The sequence below is a fragment of the Triticum dicoccoides genome, chromosome 4B, assembly GCF_002162155.2.
Source record: "Triticum dicoccoides isolate Atlit2015 ecotype Zavitan chromosome 4B, WEW_v2.0, whole genome shotgun sequence".
Classification (NCBI taxonomy): domain Eukaryota; kingdom Viridiplantae; phylum Streptophyta; class Magnoliopsida; order Poales; family Poaceae; genus Triticum; species Triticum dicoccoides.
This window is the reverse complement of record NC_041387.1, coordinates 658,250,844-658,261,685: the sequence shown is the minus strand read 5'-3', so window position 1 is coordinate 658,261,685 and position 10,842 is coordinate 658,250,844. Positions and strand designations below refer to the sequence as shown.

The window sequence follows — 10,842 nt, the reverse complement described above, 5'->3', positions numbered from 1 at the left end:
TTTTTACCCCATTCACCTCCGCATTGAAGCTTGGCCACTCCGCCCGCTGCATTCATGGTCGGGCAGCGGGTGATTCGCCCGAGGAGCCTAGTCTGGCTTTTAAAGGGCGTCCGGCGAACCCAACACTAGCTCACATCACATTTCTCTCATTTCCACTTGTCCATGTTGTCGACCGTAATAGAGCCCCCCCCCCCTACATCCACCTTCCCATCAGTCGTCGTCACCATGGTTCGCTTCAAGTTCACATGGTATAAGATGTTGATGTCGCAGCGCCGCGCCGAAAACACGGCAGAGCCCCCGCGCCAGGCCCACATTGAGGTAGGACAACCTCCGAGCTCTCCGAAGCCGCGCTCGGGAGGAGGAGGAGGAGGAGGAGGAGGGAGAGGATGAGAGGGTGATCCTATGGCGTTGGCGAAGAAGGAGGAGGAGGATGAGTGTGATCACATGGCGCTGCCGGAGAAGGAGGCACCGGGGAGGAGGAGGAGGAGGAGATATGGCAGGTGACGCCGCGACCGCAAGGGCAGACAACCTCTCCGTGACGGAGGCGGAGGAGCAAGTCTGTCTCACGCTATTGAAGGAGCACCGCGCAACAATGGCCCTACTGGAGGCGGAGCGTGCAGATGACGCAGGCATGGCGGAGCTTCTTGTGGACCCGGACCCCATCGACAAGAACCGAGCTATTTACTCATCTGTGCAGAGCAGACACACATGTGTCGACGCTAAGTGATGCCAGCTCCACATCAACAACAAGTGACACGATGCCCTATTGTGGTGCTAGAAGGCGAGGACAACGAGGTGCCGGAGCAACATGACGAGGATGGCAAAGAGGCACACATCGGCAGCTCCCGCTGGTTCGCTCCAGCCGCCAATGACAATGAGGCCAACGGCTCCGGCACGGTAGTCACTAACCTCACATCTGACACGAACGATTAGATTTAGGCATTTTATGAAATTTTTTGGGCGGGCAGATGTTTGTGGACATTTGAGGGTGTCTGTTTGATGAACGTCACTGGAGATGCCCTAAGGCTTGTAAATGCAAATTCCAATGTGAAACGACACAATTGTTGTACCTGCATCATGGGGGTGTTGTTGAGGAGAAGTCACAGTATTTATCATAAAACATTATGATGCCAAAAATTATGAAATATCAAAAAAAAACTCGAGAATATGGTTTTGTGAGAGGTTGTATTTTTTCTTATCTCGCAATTTTTGGGAACAAGTAAAAATAGTGATGATATGGCATACACGTAGCTGCCACATCACATGATATGGCGTACACGTAGGTGCCACATAATCAAATTCTCGTTTTGACGTCCATCGTCGGCTCCGTGGCCGGCCAGCGTGGGACACCGACCGGTTCAACTGCAGGTAGCGAACAAAATGCTCCCCTTCAATCGGCCGGCCGCGCCGGAATCTGCCGTTCCGTTCTCGCTCGCGGCCGACCCATCCGGTCCAGCGGGCCTTGTCCTCTCCACCAACCATGGGGCCCCGCTCCAAGCCATCCCGACGCGGCGCTCGCCGGGCCGGCTCCCCGCCAGCCGCGTCCACATCCACACCGCGGCGCGCGGCAGCTGTTCGACGGAATGCCAGCCGCGCCGTGAGACGCCATCTCTTCTCCTGGACCGCGCGCGCGCGCACGCTGCTAACCACGATTATGCCGCGTGCGTGCTCCCATGCGTGCGCCTCTTCTTCCACGGCATTGCCCCGGCGGCCGCGATGCAATGCTGTTCCCAAGGTGCGGATGTCCTCCTTCTCTCCTCTGCTCTGCTTCATCGATACCATTGGCATACAACTCTCCTGATCGGTCCTGAAAAGACTTGATTGTTTGAATGAAATATGCCAATGCAAATGCGGAGATGCTGATCGGCCTTTTCTCATGTCTTCGTCGCAAAAAAGAAAAAACGTTTCTCTTGTCTGGAAAAAGATGCTGGGCGAACAAAGTGGGCCTTACCTAGCTCGGGTCACGATCCTCCTTCCTGATAGTCCGTATTTGTTTGAGTGGAGGTGAGCTCCCAGGGACTTGTTGATGTTTGTGGATCGGTGTATAGGTGTTCACAAGCTAGCTTTTGCTGAGACAGAACGCAGCTTCCTGGTTCACGGCTTCATCGTTGTCGTCGCGTCATTTGTGTGTCATTACATATATATCAAAATTTTGAATGTTGTGAAGATATATAATGGAACAGTTAGACCCTGGATAAGTTAATCAAGTTGCTCATTAGTTTAGAGCCATATTTTTATCTGTGCTAGTAGTGGGTAGGACATAGATGCTTGCAGCTGGCATTTGTTTTAGGCATCCTAAACAAGTTGCTTTTGTTTTGTATGTACAGTTAGGGGTAATAGTGGAGTAATGGTAGAGTTGGCTGGCTATAACAGAAGGACTTGGCATAGGATAGCAAGTCTTGGTACCTGACCCCTTGTTTAATTTGTGTTTTGAGACGTACGTATGCCCTGATGTCATGTGTTAGAGTTGACCCATATGTTAAGAAAGATTGCCGTTAGGCGAAGGAGCTTATACACTAGCAGAATCCTTATTTCTTTCATGATGGTGTAAAGCTGCGCCGGATTAAGGTAGTGAAAACCGTCATAAAACTTTTCCTGTGAGGTTTCCTGAGGCATTACTTCACACAGATCCTTATCCAGGGAGAGCTATTATTCCTGGAAGGACTGGCATGGAAAGCTTTCCTGACAGTTACCGGTGATGGTTAACCTGCCGTATTGTACAGTTCCTGGGAGATACATGCCCTGCCAGTATGACACATGGATCAGCAATTCGAGCTAGCCCAAACAAATATCCGTCAATAAGTTTATGTCTCATGTGTGCAAATCTGCACCTTAATCTCTAGGGATAATCAGCATTCTGGTATTGATACGCCATCTTGGTCAACTCATCATATTAGTATTACGGATTAGCTGATGAGAACTTTTCTACAAAGCGCTGCAGGACTTGCAAGTATTATATTGATATAGTAGTGTGTGTATACTTACACAGGGAGGTGCGTGTACAAATGGAAGGAAGAAAGCCCACCAAGTTTCAGAGTTAGCTGCAGCGCATGCCCAGCCTCATCAGTTTCTTGCTACCAGTCCTAACAAAACCAAGAATTTTTCGGTAGAAGCTAGTGAGGAGCAGCAAGGGTGTCATTTCATGAGTGAAAGGAAAACCTGGCCGCCAATCTACATATGCATTCTCTCTGGTGAGATTTCGAAGCTCTTTCGGAAATATTGAAACAATGCAGAGCGAAAGCTCTGACATTATGATCTGTAGACATGTGCATGGCCAAGTCTTCACTGGCTTGCACATGGAAATGTGTATGACTATTTTCTGTGGTTGGGTTTGGCGTGGATCTAGATGATTAATTGAAGTTAATTAACTATGAACTGCATGCATGCAGCCTCGTTAACACTAGGCAGGGTGAATCTAGAGGACAACTACAGTTAATAATATCCTGCCAGTTGTTGGCCCTAGCGTGAACGTAGAGGTGATCCAGTCTCGATTAGTAGCTCGCAAGGAAAAAAGAAAGTATAAACTGGAAAGCAACTGGGAACCAACTCTGTAGGGTAAGTTCAGTGCAGGCCCGTCCTGTGAGAGAGACCTGTTGGAACGCGTGTCTCGTGTTAGGTTAAGTATTGCACATGCTTAATTTTTTAGACTCCATTATTGCAGAGGGCCGGTATCTTGTTAAGTTATGCACTTTCTTTCGTCTACCTCACTTGCAGCTGCAATTCAATGTCATCTTCTCCATAACCAGTAGGTGCGAGCTATTCCATTTTTCTCACAGACCAGATCTTGATCGACTGGTGAACCAGCCGGCATTCGGTGCTTCTCGCTTTGGCCATGGAACAGCCCAAGCACACGCTGCAAATTTCAGGTAACTAAATCTCTCCAAACTCAAGCTCATTTGCTGTGAAATTGCTTCCAAATCATCAAACTGCATTGCTTTCTGTTGGATTGGTTGGTATCTTCATTCCCTCTGGTTATCATGCTAGCTAGCTATCGGCATCTCGGAAGTTGTCTGGAGTCCCAATGAGGGTCATCTAGGAAGAAAACTATTCTGAAGTTCTGATCCATCCAATTCCCATTCTGCAGGAGTATAGTTAACCTGGGGCCAAGATAAGCTGTTCATCAAGAGATGGCTGGAATAATGGTGAGTGCTTCTACTGGTGTGATGAACTCTTTGTTGGGTAAGCTGACAACCCTCATGGGAAAGGAGTTTGCAAGGCTGAAGAACCTGCGAAAAGAAGTGAGGTTCATTAGCAATGAGCTTGCCTACATGAAGGATGCTCTTGATGGGCTTTCAGATCTTGAAGAGCTAGATTCACAAACTAAGAGGTGGAGAGACTCGGTGAGGGAGATGTCCTATGACATTGAGGACATCATCGATGACTTCATGCAAAGCATTGGTGAGAATGGTAAAACTACTGGGCTTGTTAGCAATACTGTTCGACGCCTCAAAACTTTGAGGGCTCGTCATTGGATTGCTGGACAAATTGAAGAGGTCAAAAACTTGTGCTAGAGGCAAGTGAACGTCATAGAAGGTATGCGCTTCGTATACCCCCATCAAGTGATGTTGACATTGATCTACGATCCACTGCACTCTATACAGAAGTGGCTGACCTTGTGGGTATAGAAGGGCCAGCGAATGAGCTTGTCAGTTGGTTAATGGATGAGGAGAAGAAGTTGAAGGCGGTATCAATTGTGGGATTTGGAAGTCTGGGAAAAACAACACTTGCCAATGAGGTATACCGTAGAGTCAAGGGAGAATTTGACACTCATGCGCTCGTGACGGTGTCTCAAAAGCCTGACATTCAAAAACTTCTCCATCCTTTACTATCCAAACTTGGCACAGAGACATCTATTCACACTTGTGAGTCACGTCTTATCGAAATGCTCAGAGAACATCTCCAAACTAAGAGGTACAAGTTCTTGCTTCATGTATTGAGATTTGTTATTGTGTCCAATAATAGGATTTCTCAAAGATACATTTGTAGTGTATATGCATAATTTAGTCTAAATATTTAAAACATGGGAGGAAATCATTAGATGACCTAAGAAACACAAAGAAGAAATATTGTTTAAAATGCATTAGTTAGTTGCTTTTAATAAACTTTGTACCAGATTATCAACTTAGTTTTATACTTCTAATTGGTTGCTACATTTCTTATGGGTGAAGAACATTTCTTAAACAAAACGTGTTAAATAGTTTTCATTTCTAGATATTATGATGCTTCCAGAAATTTACTTTACCAAGAACCATGATCTAAGTAAAGATCTATTTTGTTATTCAATCACAACTAATATTTGAATGAACAAAGTTAAGTTTTTCTAGTTCGACCTTTATACATTACTAGATGACCCGTTGCGCCAATGGCGCAAAGGGCGAGAGGGAGCCAAGTATTGAGAGAATATTCAGACACTCAAGTCTCTACTGCTCGTACATAGAACTCATCAAATATGGCTGGATTCTGGTCTGGAAGTTAGATAGGCTCGCCCCAAATGCCCTCTCAACATAAATCTAGTTGCTTCTTATTTTTGGGCAAAGTGAACTTTTTCTGGCCACTTGAATCGGGAATGGTCTTGACAAAGGTAGCCTACGGAGGATAGACGCTCTCAAGTCGATAATAGCCCGTGTTGTATCCATGTTGATTGAGAGTATAGTGGCAAGAAGGAGGTTTCCCTTCAGCCTACCTAACAAATAGAGAAATGGTGTTGAAGTCAAGAGAGAAAACAAATGCAGAGAGGAAGATGGGAGGATGAAGGCGCGAGGTATTCACATGTTGGTTTAGAAATATTTTATGACATCATAGCTTGTCGGTTGATTGAATGACAACATACAGGAATCGCTGTCGTAGTGTCATGTGTGCTCCGTCCCGGCCGTTGCCATGGCCGTGGAGTGGGGCAAGATCCGTGGAGGCGCGCATGGGGCGAGCATATCAACCCACACTCATTAGTTCTGGCCGGGAGTCATTTGGACTGGGCGGCAAAGATGGCGAATTCCAGCGCCTCGGGTGCCTCAAGTTCGGTTCCTTTGCTTTGCTATTGCTGTTTGGGGTTGTTGTGCGTTTCCTTGGCTTGTTCTACTTGAATTGAGCTTCCCTGGAGAGTAATGAGTTCCTGGGTGGATACTAAAGAAGTAGAGATGTGGACTTGGGTATAATTCAAGGAGACCCGGCATTGTTTTCTAGCACTAAATAACTTTTAGTAATATCGTTGTCTAGGTTGATTGTTTGGCACTTTTGTTATGCCTTGATGAAATCCAAAAGGGCATAGAGAATTTCTAGTAGTTTTGATAGTTTGGTTGATACATTATCTTTTCCTTTCCTTTTGGATGTTTGCAAATTCCAACCTGTTTAGTGGGGAAAAATGCTCGATTTGGTGCACCTCAAATTCTCAAATTCTGTGTTGAATAATCACAATGTGTTTTATCTTCACTTCTTATGGTTGTGGGAACCCTGGCTTCCTACCCGCTGTAAAACTCTTGGTTCATTGATGAAATGGAACAGGGTGCTGTAGTCCATGAAGCTCCTATATTTTGAGAAATAAAATCTTATGGTTATATTGTAAATTGGTGCTAGCACGTCAGGCAAGTGGTGGATCCCTGATCCCTGCATGTAGTACCCGTTTAGATACAGTAATGCTGGTTAAATTAACTCATGATCAGCTGCTAAAACCTACCACTATAAATTAAGGTGAAAGGCCCCTTGAATTGTATGCCTCGTTCACATAATAAATCCTTTGTGCAGGGAGTTCTAGCGACGCATTATACAGGGAGCTATGGCATGCTTGAGCTAGGCCATGGATCACAGTGCCTTGCCAAGGTGAAAGGCTTTACTACTTTCTGCATGGTTAATGGAACAGGTATGTCTCACAGCATTGGTGTTTGCTCTTCTTGATGCCCCATGACTAATGAATGAATTTTGCTACTCAACACAAACATTAGCTATCTGTGTTACGGGACACTGCTTGCTTCTTGTGTTAAAATGACAATGACTCTGTTTATGTGGAATAATCATCCAGGTATTTAAATAATAATAATCTAGGTATTTAAAGATTGTCCACGTACACATTTACAACCTGTTAGGGTCCTTGTGTGCGCGCTGCATGTGCCTCTAGTATGGCCATCTATTAGTTGACAAATGAGTATCCATGAGAGGGTACCACTTTACATGCAGTGCTTCCAGCCTTGTAGGCCTCACCAGAAGTCCCTTCGCCAAGCTTCACTGTGATGACTATCTCACAAACATCTTTCTTAACTAATAAAAGCAACAGTTAAGGTAAATAAACTCATTTTCACATGTCATGAGAAACTGATTTCTTCAAGTTGCCCAAAAACAAAGTACTGATACACAGAGAGACTGTACAATTGTTCAGGCTACTTTACAAATTAATTTTGGAACAGACTAAACATATCAGCATATACACCAGTTGACTCTGAAGAAAAGAAATCATCATCTACTAATACTCTACTAAATGAACTACATCCATTCACATCTCTAGTATTGTATTATACATGCCAGAGAATGACTAACAGTATTTGTTCTTCTCTGGAAGCTGTCAAGAAAATACAGTTAGTAGAAAAGTTAGAAGGATTTTGAGCTCTAAACTCCAGTTATCAATACACTTGACTGCCTACCGATCTCCAACCGTTAATTTATGAATCATCAAATTTACCTATAAGTGGGCAATAAGATGTGACTTGCTTGGATGCATTTCATTGATAAATATGTAAATAAATGTTAGGACTTGCTTACATACCTGGATATTTATATTCACATACAGAGACAATATATCTTCAACTCACATGTAGGACAAGAATGTATAGTCACAAACTCACAATTCCATGGCAGCAAAAATCTTCAATAATCTGTTAACTCCATAAAACAATGATATCTTGTTTTGTTGATATATCAACATATAGAGTCAGCAGATGTGGTTGATAGGGGAGGACAAACAACCATCAATTGTGCTAATGTCACCTCTCCATAGTACCATATGTCCAAAGGCAATCAAGTAAAAAGTTATAACACAAAAACGACAAACGGCACTGGGAGTTTGGAGCCCATCCATCTGATTTAGATGATCTGGGAAAGAGCATTGATTTTACCCTCTTGTGGATTTAAAATACAATTAGAAAAGTTCAGTTAACTTCTGAATAGGCGCTTTAAGCTCATCCAACTTCCTTAGTATTTTTTTGAACTGACAACTTCCTTAGTTTTGAAATGAACAAATCCCTCTCATAACATAATTCAATACATCATATTTATACAGACATTACCAATTCATTTTTCTGGTACGCAATAGTCAAAAAATAGGAACTGCTAGTACATCATGCATATACACAGTATATCAGAAAGCATGGATAGAGTTCTTTTGTTATTAAAATGCTCCCTCTTGTGAGTTTAATAGCAGTTAAGGATAAAATCCTGGGTCGCTAGAGTTCTTTTGTTAATAGCAGTTTTGGTAGAAAATGCAAGCTTCAGCTAGCACCAAGTCATAAACTTACAGTAGATACTTCCTAGAAGAAGTAGGTTATCAGTCCGTCGTGGATTTTTCTCATAAACAATGTTATCATGCTCTGAAGCCTCTCTGCAGCTACAGTCGCTCCTTCAGCTGTAGGCATTGAAATTGTAGCCCAAACAAACACACTCTAAGTAATACTAAGTAATTGGTTAGGAATAATATGTAACACATATATAAATAACCAAGAGATATGGAAACTCATATGCATATTTTATTTGATAGTAGTTCTTTATCTAAGATACCTAATTCCATGTAACAAAGATGCCTAGACGGCCAAAAAAATTGAATCACCAGAGCTTACCTCTCAAACTATGGCACATCTCAAAGCAGATAAACCTGCCTAGGAGACCTCGACCACGGCAAGGCCTCTGCTTACATCCAACGGCGGCGAGCAAGACCTGCAAAGGTGAGCCTGCACATCAACACATGCTCAAAGAAGCGAGGACATAGCAGATCGAGGAAGGGGAAAGGGAAATCTTGCCTTGACCAACTGCGCGATCCCATCCACGCCGTCCACACACGTCAACCCGTCCTGCTGCCCCTCGTGTTGGCCGCTACCGCCTCAGGTTGATGATGTCGCAGAGTGTCTTCCTCCTTGTCAAGGTAGCGCCACCGCCGACGCATTCCTGGTCTGTGCCATCGCCGTCTGTGGTGAATCGATCGGGCGATCAAAAACGTCAGGCGCGAGCGATGCCTTCACATATGCAGGTGGTTTAAATAAGGCATGTACATAAACAAAATTGTAAACGTAAAAAAAATCATTTTTTCATTGATGCATGTTAATTCCGAAGGGCATAAGAAGGTAAAACTATAAAATATAAGCACCGTCACCATCAGATAGCCTAATTCATAAATCCTGGCACCTCCACCAAGCAGCTATTTCACATCTTCGGTACAAAAAAAAGAATGTTTATTTGAAATGATTGACATGTGGTTGATGATTATTTAAATCACAGAGTTTGCTCTGTCGTCCATCAACATAAACAGTGAAAAAAAATAGAACAAAACACCTTTTAATGTAGAGGAGGCGAGCAGACTATTGAAAAAGATGGCATATATTTCTGCATATTACTGAATCTGAAGCGGAGTACTGGCTGACCTTGCAAAGACTCCTTTTCTCGAGGGAGTTAACCCATATATATTAGAGGTGAGTAGAGAGAGGCTGTACCTGTCACCGGCTTCATACATATTAGAGGTGAGTAGAGAGTGGTTGTACTTGTCACCGGCTTCCACGCAGCCGCACCATACACACGAAGCTGAGAGACCATAAACACGAAGCTGATAGACCATAAACACGAAGCTGAGGCTGCTTTCAAAGATTACACAGGTTACTCTCCAGGAAGAAATATATAATTCATAGAATTATACTGACATAGCAAAATCTTTTGATCTACATGATTCCACTAAGATTGGTTTTGCCTGGGCTGGGGACCCATTCAGAACTATAGGATAGCAAAATCAACAAATCAAACAAAGTGCAAGAGAATGGGAAATGTTGGGGCAATGCAAGACCAGGAGGAGGGAACCTATGATAGCACGGTGGATTCAGTTGGGGGTGATGAATCCTGAGCTCTCCATCGCCAAAGAGTCCATCCTATGAAATTACTCTCAGTTAGATCAAGATAGTTCGGGATTCCAAGCCTGTGCAAAATTTCTAATCCCTCACATGCTTCTGTAGATAAGCTATTCTACAATCGACTATTGGATCGAAAGGTTCCACAGCTTTTTACATACTTGGAAGGGGAAACCACAAACGCTAGCAACCTCAAGCAGAGGTGTGCCCGGGTGAGGGGGCGCGTACCAGGAGGTGAATGCCTCGTAGGCAACGCGGAAGTCGTCGGAGGAAACAGTCGTAGGTGCAGGCGCCGCGCCCGTGTCCATGGCGACGCCGCACACCAGCAGTTCGAGCGGCTAGGTTTAGCCGTTGATGATGTTGGAGGACCTGCAGGTCGAATTAGATCAGTGGAAGATGGTAGGGCAACGATAGGAGAGCACGGGAAGATGCTACTCCTCCCTCTCCTCACGCCCAGCTCGACTGCGACCCCGAGCGCTGGCACCTTTGCCTCGACCAACTGCGCCGCCCGAACACGATATCCGTCGCGCCGCCATGACCACGGCCTCCTCCTCGTCCTCCTCACGCATCTGCCATCATCGCAGCCACTCCTTCTGCCAAGCACAAGTGGCGGCGTCGGGGGAGTGGAGGGAAAGAGGAAGCCTGTGGGGGGATTGGGCTGGAGGCGGGGTCGTGGGGAGCCGGTGAGGGCGAGGGCGCGAGGCCCAGGAGGCGGCGGCGCCAGGGGAGGAGGCGGGGGTTGCGGGGAGGAGGT

General features: G+C 45.0%; 1 long non-coding RNA gene and 1 pseudogene across 2 annotated transcripts; one reads left to right on the top strand and one right to left on the bottom strand.

Annotated features, from left to right (window-relative positions):
- Positions 1–1,646: 1,646 nt before the first annotated feature.
- Positions 1,647–10,842, top strand: part of LOC119292116 — a 20,711-nt pseudogene continuing 11,515 nt past the window's right edge.
- LOC119292119 lies at positions 6,891–10,812 on the bottom strand. 2 transcript variants are annotated; one of them, XR_005142879.1, is made up of 3 exons: positions 10,317–10,812; positions 7,751–10,109; positions 6,891–7,666 (listed from the first exon to the last, which is right to left on the bottom strand). It is a non-coding gene; the product is annotated as an uncharacterized LOC119292119 (long non-coding RNA). The 2 variants fall into 2 exon arrangements; XR_005142880.1 differs by lacking the exon at positions 6,891–7,666 and having other exon boundaries at positions 7,681–8,605; positions 8,817–10,109.